Source organism: Saccopteryx leptura, chromosome 4 (genome assembly GCF_036850995.1).
Source record: "Saccopteryx leptura isolate mSacLep1 chromosome 4, mSacLep1_pri_phased_curated, whole genome shotgun sequence".
Taxonomy (NCBI): Eukaryota; Metazoa; Chordata; class Mammalia; order Chiroptera; family Emballonuridae; genus Saccopteryx; species Saccopteryx leptura.
In genome coordinates this window covers 101,074,074-101,087,001 of record NC_089506.1, presented here as the reverse complement: position 1 = coordinate 101,087,001, position 12,928 = coordinate 101,074,074, and the positions used below count along the sequence as shown (strand labels likewise).

General features: G+C 37.8%; 1 protein-coding gene across 5 annotated transcripts in view; it reads left to right on the top strand.

Annotated features, from left to right (window-relative positions):
* The window catches only part of ENOX1 (ecto-NOX disulfide-thiol exchanger 1), a 617,728-nt gene that overhangs the window by 311,673 nt on the left and 293,127 nt on the right, over positions 1 to 12,928 (top strand). For all 5 annotated transcript variants that reach the window (XM_066380846.1, XM_066380849.1, XM_066380848.1 and 2 more), the window contains one exon: positions 1,432 to 1,576. The gene's annotated coding sequence lies outside the window, so the exon portion shown is untranslated. The remainder of the gene's footprint in view (positions 1 to 1,431; positions 1,577 to 12,928) is intronic.

Genomic DNA, 12,928 nt, shown 5'->3' with positions numbered 1-12,928 from the left:
TGCTATCAGTCACTTCCCCTGCTTCTTATTCATGACTTAAGCTTTCAGTGCTGAAAATAAAAGAAAAGAAAAAATTTGAAAAGTTATATGTGACTTTCCTATTCCATCATCCTCTAGCCTTCCCAAGTGCAGTGTGGGTATGAGCTAAAGGTTCCCATTAAAAGCTGGAACTTCAAGAGAAAGTTTGAAGTGATTAATTAGTGGGCAGTGACCTTGAGATACACTGTAGGAGTGGGTGCTGGGACAGCTGTGGAGGGTAAGCTCGGGGCTATCTGCGTGGGCGCGGAACCACCTGAAAGAGGCAGATATTTAAAAATGAGAATCAAAATCTTGATGGAGCCCTGTGGGGCCTTGATCAGTCACTCTCCACTGTTCAGGAGGAGACAGTCATGAGGAGAGACTGTGATATCACTCAGTGACATCCACAGAAGATACTAGGGTCTGAGTGTATCTATCATATGGAGAATTCTATAATGGAACATGTAATGAATGGACCATGTAACCACGTGGGTTCCATTTCTGATTGTACCAGGAGAACTCTGGGGAAAAGAAGATATTTTCTGTCGCTGCTGTGGGGCCTGCAAAGGGACCATAGGAAGACATTTGCGTTGCTTTCCTTGATGGAACACAGTGCACAAACCTGCCTGAAGCACAGAGGGAGCTCCTGGGCTTCTAATTCATTCTCTCTCTTTGCATAAGGAGGAAAAGTGGGAGAAAGCATGCACTGCTTTAAGCTGGGTGTCTATTCCTGTGAGGCTTGCCTAAATAGGGCAAAATTTGATTTAAAAAAATTAAAGCAAATTAAGAAATAAATTTATTAATATTTGAATTAATTTAATATATTTCAACATTATCTGTTCTCTTGTAAGTGCTGTTTGTAAAGTAGTTTTCTAAGTCACATAGTGAAATGAGGGAAAGAGCCACGTCAGAGGCCTTTTGGGCTTTGATAGGCCGGCTTCTAGCCTGACTGCACTTGAGTCTTCTCCTCTGTAAAATGGAGCCAGTACTCTCCGACTGCAGAGCTGTTCTTCAGATAAAGTGCCCGTGTATACGAACCCCCTTGTGCAGTACCTTGCTGCAGGCGGGCCCTGGGTAAATGCTGATGTTGCTGCCTTTGGACTCACCACCCCCCATCCACAGTTCTTCAATCCTGGCCTGTTTAGATAAGGGAAAAAGCAGGTTTCGCTTACTTAGTAAAATACTTCTGACCTTTAGAAATTTCTGAAAACAGTGCTGAAAGATGATTGTTCCCCACTCTGCCATTTATATGTAAGGAGATGTGGAAGGAACAAAATTAATAGAATTGCAAACCATACCATTGTTTTCATAATAGCAGTATGTGCTAATACACTGCTCTTTGACCATGAAGGCTGAGATTGGCAGCGATGGTGCTTTGGACACGATCTAATGATGTGCTTGCCTTCCTTCCAGGAGCACCTGGCATGTCAGAGGCACACTGTCTTCCACGGGGCTTCCTCTGTGAACAGCTTCCATTTTAAAGAATTTTGTGAATGCCTTGTTTCCGTCAAACCCCCAAAGAGTATCATTTGTCTTTTGAGCTGCTGGAGATCTTAAGGTTGGTGTTAATGTTTCATTTCTTTCACCAAAGATATTAATGTTAAAGGATATTTTTAAATAGATAATAGTCTTACTTTTTACAATAAGAACTCTGGAAGTAGATTATGCACAGATTGTAATCCTTTGACTTCATTGGGAGATGGGCATCAATGAAAAGAAATGTGATATGCTACTTCTCACACTTATATTCTGTGGGATGTCACAAGGACATTAGAATAAAATATCCTTTACATTGGCTTAAAACAAATGTCTGCATTCATAGAGTCTAACTGAACACATTCAATAAATTTATATTGCGTGTCCACATACATCAAATTTTGTTAAGTGCTTTCAGTTAGTTAACACCTTGTGGCCGATTTATATTATGAAACATGGAAAATCAAAACTGCATTTGTCAATAATGACTAGTATTATCATGAAGACATTTTTCTAAGTAGCAAGTCTCAGCCAAAATGCTTTTCTTTAGTTCTACCACGGGCCGCTCACTGTATGGTTTATAATGGTAGAATAAGGTTGTTGTTTCTTTAATCTGTGTATATTAACAGCTTGAAAAATATATTAACAATATTGTTGCTTGCTAGCAAACCAATTTTGGAAGTATTAATACAAGTTTTGCTGTTGAGGTAATACAAGTAAAACACTTCTATTTTGAAAGTGCTTTCTGACAAAAGACCTACCCAAAGGATACATGCATCTTTCCTGGATGGAAAAATAAACGAGAGAGAATATAGTTTGTACACTGAGTGGACAAAAGCTCAATGACAAGCAAGGGAAAAGGAACACAACCCTTTTCCTGGAATGACACATCTTTTTCCACCAGCATTTATTTCATTTGGTAGGCCTTTTATTCTGTCTGTGGTGACAAATATTTTCTCCCCTAATAGCACTCTGCTGTGGTGGTGGGGTTTTTTTTTCTCCTTTTATTTCTACTGAGAAATCAGAGTAGATTTCACTGCAGTGCTGGGCTAGATTCCAGCTTTCCCACTGCACTCTTCATTGTTAGGCCTCAGGATTGACGCGCTTGCAAGTGTGAGGCATGCAGCACGTATTAGGGGAGGGAGAGGATGGGAACTTGTGCCTCCATCTTCAACTCTCCTCTCTGTCAATTTGGTAGAATACTGGAGTGTGTAGAAACTTACTAAGTGTATCCATAGAAACAGAAGCGCTGGAAAGGACTTGGGAAGCTACCTAAATACCCCTCCCTAGTCTATAAGCAAGATCTCGCTTGGACTTTCTGAAACCAATAAGAACCTATTTGTTTTCAAACCTTCAAACTCAGGTACTCATTTTTCTTTGGAAACCTGATGTAGACTCTTCTTTCCTAGCCCTTGTAGTCAAGAAAGACTATGTAATTCCTAACCTCCTAGAATGGCAATTTATTTCTTCTTCCAGGGGAAGAGAATTTGTTGGTCAGAGACCACCTGTGTCATCATGGATTCTGGTCATCTTTTTTCTCTTCAGGAGAATAAACTCATTTTTTTTAACTTTTTCTATAAAACTGAATGATCCAAAAATGTATTTATTCTCACAGCTCTTTCCAAGTCACCTAAGTTCTGTATATTCCACTTAAGTTTAAGAGTTATGACTTTTTTGGAGGAGCATTAAAAATCATCTATTGGTGTTTCTCAGTGGGCCCACTACTGATACTTATGATGCAAGATCATTCTATGCATTTTAGAACAGTTAATGGCCCTTGTTCCCAAGAACCAAAGACCCGTAGCTCCCCAGTCCCTGGTCATTGTGATAACTGGATTCAGCTCCCTTTCCCTTTCCCTGCAGGACTGATGGTGATGGACAGAGACTTGACTTGGGGTGGTGAACACCAATACAGTGTACAGAGATGTGTTATAGAATTGTGCACCTGAAGCTTGTATAATTTTGATAACCAGTGTCAATAAAAAATAAACATATAAAAATAAAAATAAATAAACTGAAAATACTGAAATTGGCATAGTTGAGTAAAGGTTGGAGCTGGGCCTCGACCCCAGCTTTTAACTCTGGGTACCAATTTTTCCCAATCTATCATACCTCTACTCTGGGCTGACATTTATTTTTTAGCTGATTAGAAGTACGCTAACATGCACATATGGATGCTTTTTTGGAAAACCAAAATTTCTGGTTTGGTGCTTGAAGGAGATCACTGAGGTTTGATATGGGATCATGAATATGGGAAAGATAGTATCAGAACTTGGTACAGGAACATAGCAGAGAGAGGACAACTCGAGATTTAGGGAAAAGACAGAGCCTGGACCCCAGATGAAATGGGGAGGGGGGTGCTGATGTTGTAAAGGTACCAGTGCAGTCACTGAGAAAGGAGCAGAAAATCTGGCATCTGAGAGAAAACTGGAAAAGGTGGCTAACAAAGGAAGGCCTTTTTCACCATTCCTCCTAGTTTCAACCACTCCGCGTCACAGAAAGCTGAGGATCAGCTAGTGGGGCGCTCCTGGGGAGCTGGCTGCGGCTGAAACTCTCCCGCAGCCGGTAACCCCACCTCCCACCTGCCTCGCAGTCTGCGTTGCTGTCTGTGCCCTCACCTACTTGGTGGCGGCCCACCTGCTCCTTCCTGCATGCGGAGAACAGGGAATGACTTTTATTTCTCTGGGTCCTTCCAAAGTTTCAAAATAAAGTTATAAATGAAAAGGAAAGGACTTAGGAACAATTTAGCTCAAGAAATTTCTCCCACAAAAGCTTTGTTCAGACTCTGATCTCTTGAGACATTTATGATAGTATAGGTACAGTCGGTCCATGGAAATGCAAATTCTCATATACTACTAGTTTCTTTGAATTTAGCATAAGAATTCATTGAATTCCCTAGTACAGAGTTTACTTAATAGCAAAATAAGAAGAATTCATGACTTGAAGATATAATTCCAAGCAGGGTTACCTCATCAATTACAGTGAATTACTCTTATTATCAGCCTCACCTTCCACAAAACACACCCAGTAAGAGCAGAGTTGAGAAATGAAAACTGGATGAAAGGACTTTTCTGTGCTTTCTAGTAAAACGAAGACTGAAGACTCCTACATGGTAACGTTTATCATCCCGGAAAAAAAAAGGCTGCATTTATGGAGAGAGAAATAATAACATCAAAGGCTTTTCTTATCTTGTGTTATTAAATTATTTAAAGCCTTATGACAGTTCCCTGAGTCAGGTTTTTTTTAAAACATGGTGATTTTCCTGTCCTGTCTTTCTTTGTGCACAAGACACCAAGTTATATTTGACTTCTCATACTTTCTCATTTCCTGAAATGCACTCCTAGCTCTATAAACATGGAAGAATAAATATTAGCTTTATGAGACCATGTTCCTCTACTAGTTGAAAAATAGCATATAATAAAAAAATACAAGGATGTAATATTGAAAATTATAGGTCAATATGCCCTCTTACTGTGGATATAGATCTAATTCTCATGCATGGAGACTGTTTCCTCAGAAAAATGTGTGCTATGTAATATCACTTGTTTATATGATGTATTTCCACTCCTCATGTTTATCAATATGTCTCAAGCGACTCTTGCTTCACTAGTGAAATGTTTCAGACTTATTTACCACATGACAAAACAAAAATAGAAACAAAAGCCTCTGGCCCCTTGCTATTAATTCTATGAATTACGTATGATCCAAAGTTAATAAAATGTTTACGGGTTTCCTTCCTGCTTGAGACCCCAAGTATCCAGCAAGCTGCTCAGAATTACATTAAAAATGTTTATTGGCAATTTTAAAAGAAAAGGAAGTCTTAAGTGAGGGTTTTTTTTTTTAAAAAAAAATCAATTACACAGCTAATCAATACTTTAAATGTGCAGATTGTTATTTCAAGATCCCCATTCTAATATATACATTTTTAGGAATAATCAAAATGTGGCTTCCATTAGCTGTGTCTCTCAAACCTCACATCCACACCCTCTGAGGAGAAAAGGGTTAACCTGCATGGACGGGACGGAAGTCGAAGCAGTCTTTTAAAGCTATAGGATTCAGTATAATTATGTTCAGATAATTCACTTCCATCTGGAAATAACCATCCATTTGCAAAATTGTCACTGACTTATCATTATCATATCAGGAACAGTCTTTTCTCCCACATTAACTCTCTCTTTTTCCTCTTTTTAAAGATGGAAAATAACCAGCCTTGTATGTTCTGGGCTCAAAGTAAGAAAATTGGACTTATTTGAACAGCTCCTTCTAATCACCTAAATTTCTATAGCATTCTTCATTTAAACCATAAGATATTTTTAATATATATATATATTTTTTTTTTATTTCTATTTTTTTACAGGGACAGAGAGAGAGTCAGAGAGGGGGATAGATAGGGACAGACAGACAGGAATGGAGAGATGAGAAGCATCAATCATTAGTTTTTTGTTGTGACACCTTAGTTGTTCATTGATTGCTTTCTCATATGTGCCTTGACCGTGGGCCTTCAGCAGACTGAGTAACCCCTTGCTCAAGCCAGTGACCTTGGGTCCAAGCTGGTGAGCTTTGCTCAAACCAGATGAGCCCGCACTCAAGCTGGCGACCTTGGGGTCTTGAACCTGGGTCCTTCACATCCCAGTCCGACACTCTATCCACTGCGCCACTGCCTGGTCAGGCAATATATTAATTTTTAATTAAAATATTTTGTATTGCAGTTATACAATATTCATTTCAGTTTAACTTTTATTATGAAGTAGTTTAGTCTTACAGAAAAAAATAAACCTGTGTACCCACTTCCATATTTTATTTTATTTAGTTTAGTTTACTAGCAGGGAAAAGGGGGTGGGGAGAGGGAGAAAGACAAGAAGGAAGAGAGATGAGAAGCATCAACTCATCATTGAATCACTTTAGTTGTCCATTGATTGCTTCTCATACATGCCTTGACCATTGGCTAAAGCTGGCAACCTTGGACTGAAGCCAGTGACCTTGGGCTTCAAGCCAGGCAGAGTCCTTTGGGCTCAAGCCAGGACTTTGACATCATGTTGATGATCCCACGCTTAAGCTGGTGACCTCAGGGTTTTGAACCTGGGACCTCAGTGTCGAAGGCTGACACTCTATCCTCTGCGCTACCATTGGTCAGGTCCCACACCCAAATTTTAAAATATCGATACCACCGTATTTGCTTTGGATCTCTAGTAAAAAAAAAAAACTAGCTATCCTTCCTATCAGGAGTAATATAATATAATATAAATATTAGTTATGGATATATCTTGCTTTATAGCTATATATATATATATATATGTCTAATATACCCATAACTTATATATACCTGTAGAGAGAGAATATTATTTTTAACTTTACATAGATGAGATCATTCTTAGTAGTTAATTGTTATATAGTCTTCCACAAATAAAGTATATCTACCTTTTCATAACAGAACATTCAGCAGTCTTTTTTTCTTTTTCTGGACAACCATCTTCCTGCACCCATCTCATTGTTCGCAGTAGATATCTGCATATCCAATGTGGTATTGCTGTTTCCTGCCTGCCGTAGGATAGGCATTTGGGAAATATTTGTTGTCTAAATTAAACTAAAAAGTCTCTTATTTTCTTCTTGCCAACATAGGTTTCTATTTTGTCTTGTTGTTACTATTAGATGTTCCTCTGATCTTTCCTACTGATTTTTCCTGTGAGACATTTCTAATGTGGCTTTAATTGTTCCATCTTAATCAAGTGTCATGTGTCTAAAAAGTGAGGGAAAGATAAAAGAAATAAAACAAAGACAGGAAGAGAAAATGAAAGGAGGAAGAGGGATTATCTCCAATCCTTTGACACTGAGGTTCTCTTGGTGTCCATGAGTCAGGTACAATGTTAACAATTTCAAGATTTGTCTCAAATTAAATGTTGTTTAGACGCTAGTGCCTTCAAAACTTGGAAGGTATCAAAATTCTCAAGTAAATATGTATTTGTCCTTTCTGGTAGATTTTAGGGGTGTTTTGTGAATATGTTGCCTACCGTGTACTAAAAATCTTTGTTGAATAATTGAATGCATAAACAAAGTATAAAAATCTGTAGAGATTTCAGTAATAAATATTTGTAGATGTTAAATGACCATTTGACTTGGAAGTATTTTAGCAATCATCTGTCATCTACTAGAACACTTAACTTCAACATTTAGACTTCCTATGATTGAAAACTGAAGTCTAAAAACAAATGAAAGATCAGAGTTAACTGAAAGCATCAGTTCACAAGAGTTGTTAAAATTGAAGTCTCTGGTTAAGAGTCCCAGATTATTTAGGGCTCTAAAAAATAAGTGTGCACTCCTTTAAAGTTATAAGAACTTGCTATCTTAGAGTATAGACTTTTCTCAAATTCTGTTCTGTTTTGTTACTGTAGAGATGGAGGTTTTCTTTTTGGTCATTTATATTTCTGTGTATGATAGTGGGCTGAGCCGCTTGACACCACTAAAAATATGCAAATTGAAAAGTTTGAGAGAAAAAGCAATTTTTTTTAGAATTGATGGAGCCCTTCCTGGGTTTAATTCTCAGTCTTTTAAATTATTTATTCCCTTCAAGATACTGGAAATTATTAGACTGTAAGTGATCTTACCTCTGGCCAAATATAATTTTCTATCTGAGATTAATAAGTATTGAAAATTTCCTTTCGTCTCCATTGCAAGCAATGTTCTGTTCATTTCTGCAAGTCAAATTGGTAGGGTTTTTACCCCCTTAATCTTTATTTTTATGTTTTTTGATGCAGTTCTACTCAGCTATGATTTGTGCCAAGTTTAGTTTTTAGCACACTTTTGTGAGCCCTCAGAAAATCGGTTTTCTGTCAGAATCCTTGCACATGGCCCCCGGAGCTGCTGCTGTGCATCACCATACTGAGTCTTCAGGCTTGGTGTGTGTGTGGAGTCAGCAGAGAAATGCTTCTCAGTCTTCGTCACATATAATTTTCAGTAGAATTTGTTCTGGTAGTACTAAAATTTCCAGTGTGGCATTATTAACACTACATTCTAAGAGCAGTGTACGGTTTTATTAATGCCCATATAACGACAGATCCACAGATAGCCTTGGTTTCTCACTTGGCTTACTTGTTAGTAAGTGTGATAGAATTTCAACAAATTGTACCTTCTTTATTTCAGGTTGCTTTTACTTTAGAAAAATCAAATAGCTGCTGAATCTACCTGTCTACTTCCAGGTTGCTGTGTTGGGTCTCAGCTCAGTTACCACCAGGTCGGCTGCCTCCTTGCCTTTGGCTCCCGTCCTCTGCACACCCCGCCCCCAGGAGCTGGGGTGAGTGCAGCTGGTTCTGACAGCAGCCACAGAGATCAAGCCACAGTGGAAAATGAGGAAATGTGTCCCATAATAGGCCTACTGTCATCCTTTTACATTTTCTGTTCTATTTCTTTATATCAAGGTCCATAGATTTTTATTTTTTTTATTTTTTTTAGAAATTTTAATTTAATGGAATGGCCTTGATTAATAAGAGTACATAGGTTTCAGGTAAATATTTTTAAGGAAAGGTAATTAGGCCAACAGTGGCTTAGCAGAAATAAGACTAGTTATGATGTTGGATTATAAGTTTTTCAAGCATGACTTGAGAAAATAGCTATTAAAATTCAAACTGGAATAGAGAAGAGTGAGAAAATATGTGGTTTTTTTTATTTCCATTGCTTTCTGAGAGAAAGAGAGAGAAAGGTGGGGGATGGAGAAAGAGAAAGAGAGAAGCATCATCTCGTCGTTCCACTTAGTTGTTCCATTTGTTGTGTACTTATTGATTGCTTCTTCTACATGTCCTTACCTGGAGTCGAACCCACAACCTCTGCTGTGCTGAGTTGATGTTTTATCCACTGAACCACCTGCCAGGGTGTAAGTGTGGATTTTAATTCGGGTTAAAAGGTCAGAAAATTCATTTTGAATAAATTGAAACCCGAATTTGGATTCTTTACTACAAATACAACTGTGCAAAATTTAAAGATAGGCAATGCATGATTTCAGAAACTGTTGAAGACAAAATGCGGTTAACAGGTCAGGCAGTAAATAAAGCTAATGTGTTAGTAACTTAGAAAAATTAATCATTTCAGTGTGCTCTTAATACTTGAGACATAGACATAAATAATTAAGAACAAAGAATCTCAAGGATGCTTGCGAAAGAGGCAAAATTAATATAGGGAAGCCTCTCTAATTTGGGTAAACAAAAGCGAGCACCCTTGCCGGAATTAGGTAATGATTAATTTCAAAGACAGTTATACACTCTCAAGTAAATACAGTAGTATCATCTTGTAGCTAATAAAACCTCAATCAAAGAACAGCAAAAACCTCTGTACTGCTTCATGAATCCCTAATTTGCCCCTAATAATTTACTCTGTGGTGATCCGCACAGGGAGGAATTACAGAATCCTCCTAAGCAACATGCATTAATTAAGAAAATAGTAGATACACCTCAAGTCAGCGGTAAACTCTCATTGAATATAGGTCCCCTAATGTACTTCTTTGACAAATCCATTACTATTTCAACTGAAAGGATGCTTTAAGATTACAGGGATAAGGATCTTGGTAGTGAAAACCAGAAGGATGATTTTCTAATGTCAGTTTTCAGTCACATGTCACATTTTATTTCCTCTTAACAGTAAGGTTCCACTCAAGGAGAAGAATAATATGGCATTGAAGTGCAGAGCACCAGACTCAGAGCTTATGTCTCCACTCAAGAAAGCGGCCACAGAGTGCCGACATCCCAGCCCCCCTAGCCCGGGAGCGATCAGTGGGAGGAAAAGATAAGGGTGAAAGAGAGGTGACTGCTGACCAGCTTTCTCTTTGCTATGATCCCAGAATTTGGCTGGCCGCCAGCGTTTCTTTACTTGTTTCTTTAGCTTGTATGGATAGCACAGGGTTTGTGCGTGGATGTGCGTGCAGGAGGGAAGGGAAGGAGTTCCTTTTTAAATTGACAATAGGGAACATCTTTTTATAGAAAGATATTTTTCTAAATTCTATCCTGAAAATATGGACAACATTTGAATAAATACTGTAAGCAAAAGTTTCCAGAGAAAATGCCTAAGAACATTTTCATTCATTTGAAAATTTTTACATACAAAACTGCTATTAACTGAGCAATGCTGTCACTGTTAGAAACCACATCCTAAATTTGGTAGAGAATGCATAATCCCAAAATAAAGATGAGTTAAGGGAATGGTATGTACTTTTCCTTTAATTTAAAGCAGTATTTTGTTGTTTTAAAATCCTGGGTAAAAATACACTAATCACACTTTTTATAATTATCTCCAGTATTTATATCTGACAACCCAAAGGACAGCAGTCATAAAAGGATGAAACAGTTTTCAGTATCCCAGCACTCAGTTTTTCTTATAGAAACATTACTGAATTGAAATGAAAGGATATCATATTAAGAAACTCCACTGGCATTTAAAATATCTACTTATAAAACTGACATTTATTAGTGCTTTAGAAATATAATTTATAAAAATATTATTTTACTGTGTACTTCTCAGCAAACTAAGTCATAATCCACATAAATTCTGTTACCTTTGTACCTCTGAGAATTTCTGTCACTTGTAAAAATATGCTGTTGCTTTATTGATTGAAAATGCTAAAATTGCATTTTTAAAACAGGTATTGAAGAAGGAGGTGGCAGTATTAATCTCTCTTTACACTTCATTTAGAACTTTTTTTTTCCCTTAAAATTACCTTTCCGAGCTTCATTTTGCTTAGGTCTTAGAGGGCATGCATAGAACTCTGCCCAAGTAGGCTGTGATTTAAATTTTTGATAAACAAATAAATAAGAAAGTTAATTAAAGGTGACCTACAAAGGTGTCTTTCCAAAAAGCCGGTAACTTCAGTGGGCTGCATCCCAGGTGGGAAGGGTGTGGGAGACACACACTCCGTGTTCATGTTTCCCGTCTCCTCTCCAAAGCCCACGCTGATTAAGGCTGTGGCATCTGGCTGGTTTCTCTTCCAGCCCCAGCTTACACCATGCCATGTGCTAGCATTTCCCCAGAATGAAAGTCAAGGAAATATCATTTCTAAAAATATGTTTTATAGGCTTTAGAAAATATAATATTTCCTTTCTGCTAGCTCATTAACTTAGGAGTCCCAATAAATGACGTTCACCCAGAGAAAAACTCACAGTGAGTCAGGTTTTATCTATGGAACAAACATAGCAACTGCCTCCACAAAGCGCAGACATTGGCCTCCTCTTCTGTTTCAGAAATATTTTCTTTTTGTGGGTTTATGGCCACAGGCAGTCCATGCTCACTAAAAATAGTAGCTACAGCATTTAGTAAGTGCTTATTTATCCCAGGAACTGTTCTTTATACATATTAGCAAGGATGATCCTTTAGCAATCCTAAAGAGTAGGTGTTATTTATTGTTTATGTTTTATAAATGAGAAAATTAAGATCTAGACTGTTTATTTAAAAAACTTTTTCAAGTTCATGTAGCTAATAATGTGAAACTGGGGTTGCTTTCTTCGTTTTGTCTTTTAACATTATTTACTTATTGTGAATCATTCTTTTTTTTTTTTTTAAATGAATTTTTATTAATGGTAATGGGATGACATTAATAAATCAGGGTACATATATTCAAAGAAAACATGTCTAGGTTATTTTGTCATTAGATTATGTTGCATACCCCTCGCCCAAAGTCAGATTGTCCTTCGCCATCCTCTATCTAGTTCTCTGTGCCCCTCCCCCTCCCCCTAACTCTCCCCCTGTCCTCCCTCCCCCCACCCCTGGTAACCACCACACTCTTGTCCATGTCTCTTAGTCTCATTTTTATGTTCCATCAATGTATGGAATCATGTAGTTCTTGTTTTTTTTTCTGATTTACTTATTTCACTCCTTATAATGTTATCAAGATCCCACCATTTTGCTGTAAATGATCTGATGTCATCATTTCTTATGGCTGAGTAGTATTCCATAGTGTATATGTGCCACATCTTCTTTATCCAGTCTTCCATTGAAGGGCTTTTTGGTTGTTTCCATGTCTTGGCCACTGTGAACAGTGCTGCAATGAACATGGGGCTACATGTGTCTTCACGTATCAATGTTTCTGAGGTTTTGGGGTATATACCCAGTAGAGGGATTGCTGGGTCATAAGGTAGTTCTATTTGCAGTTTTTTGAGGAACCACCATACTTTCCTCCATAATGGTTGTACTACTTTACAGTCCCACCAACAGTGAATGAGGGTTCCTTTTTCTCCACAGCCTCTCCAACATTTGCTATTACCCGTCTTGTTGATAATAGCTAATCTAACAGGGGTGAGGTGGTATCTCCTTGTAGTTTTGATTTGCATTTCCCTAATAACTAATGAAGCTGAGCATCTTTTCATATATCTGTTGGCCATTTGTATTTCTTCCTGGGAGAAGTGTCTATTCATGTCCTCTTCCCATTTTTTTATTGGATTGTTTGTTTGTTGTTGAGTTT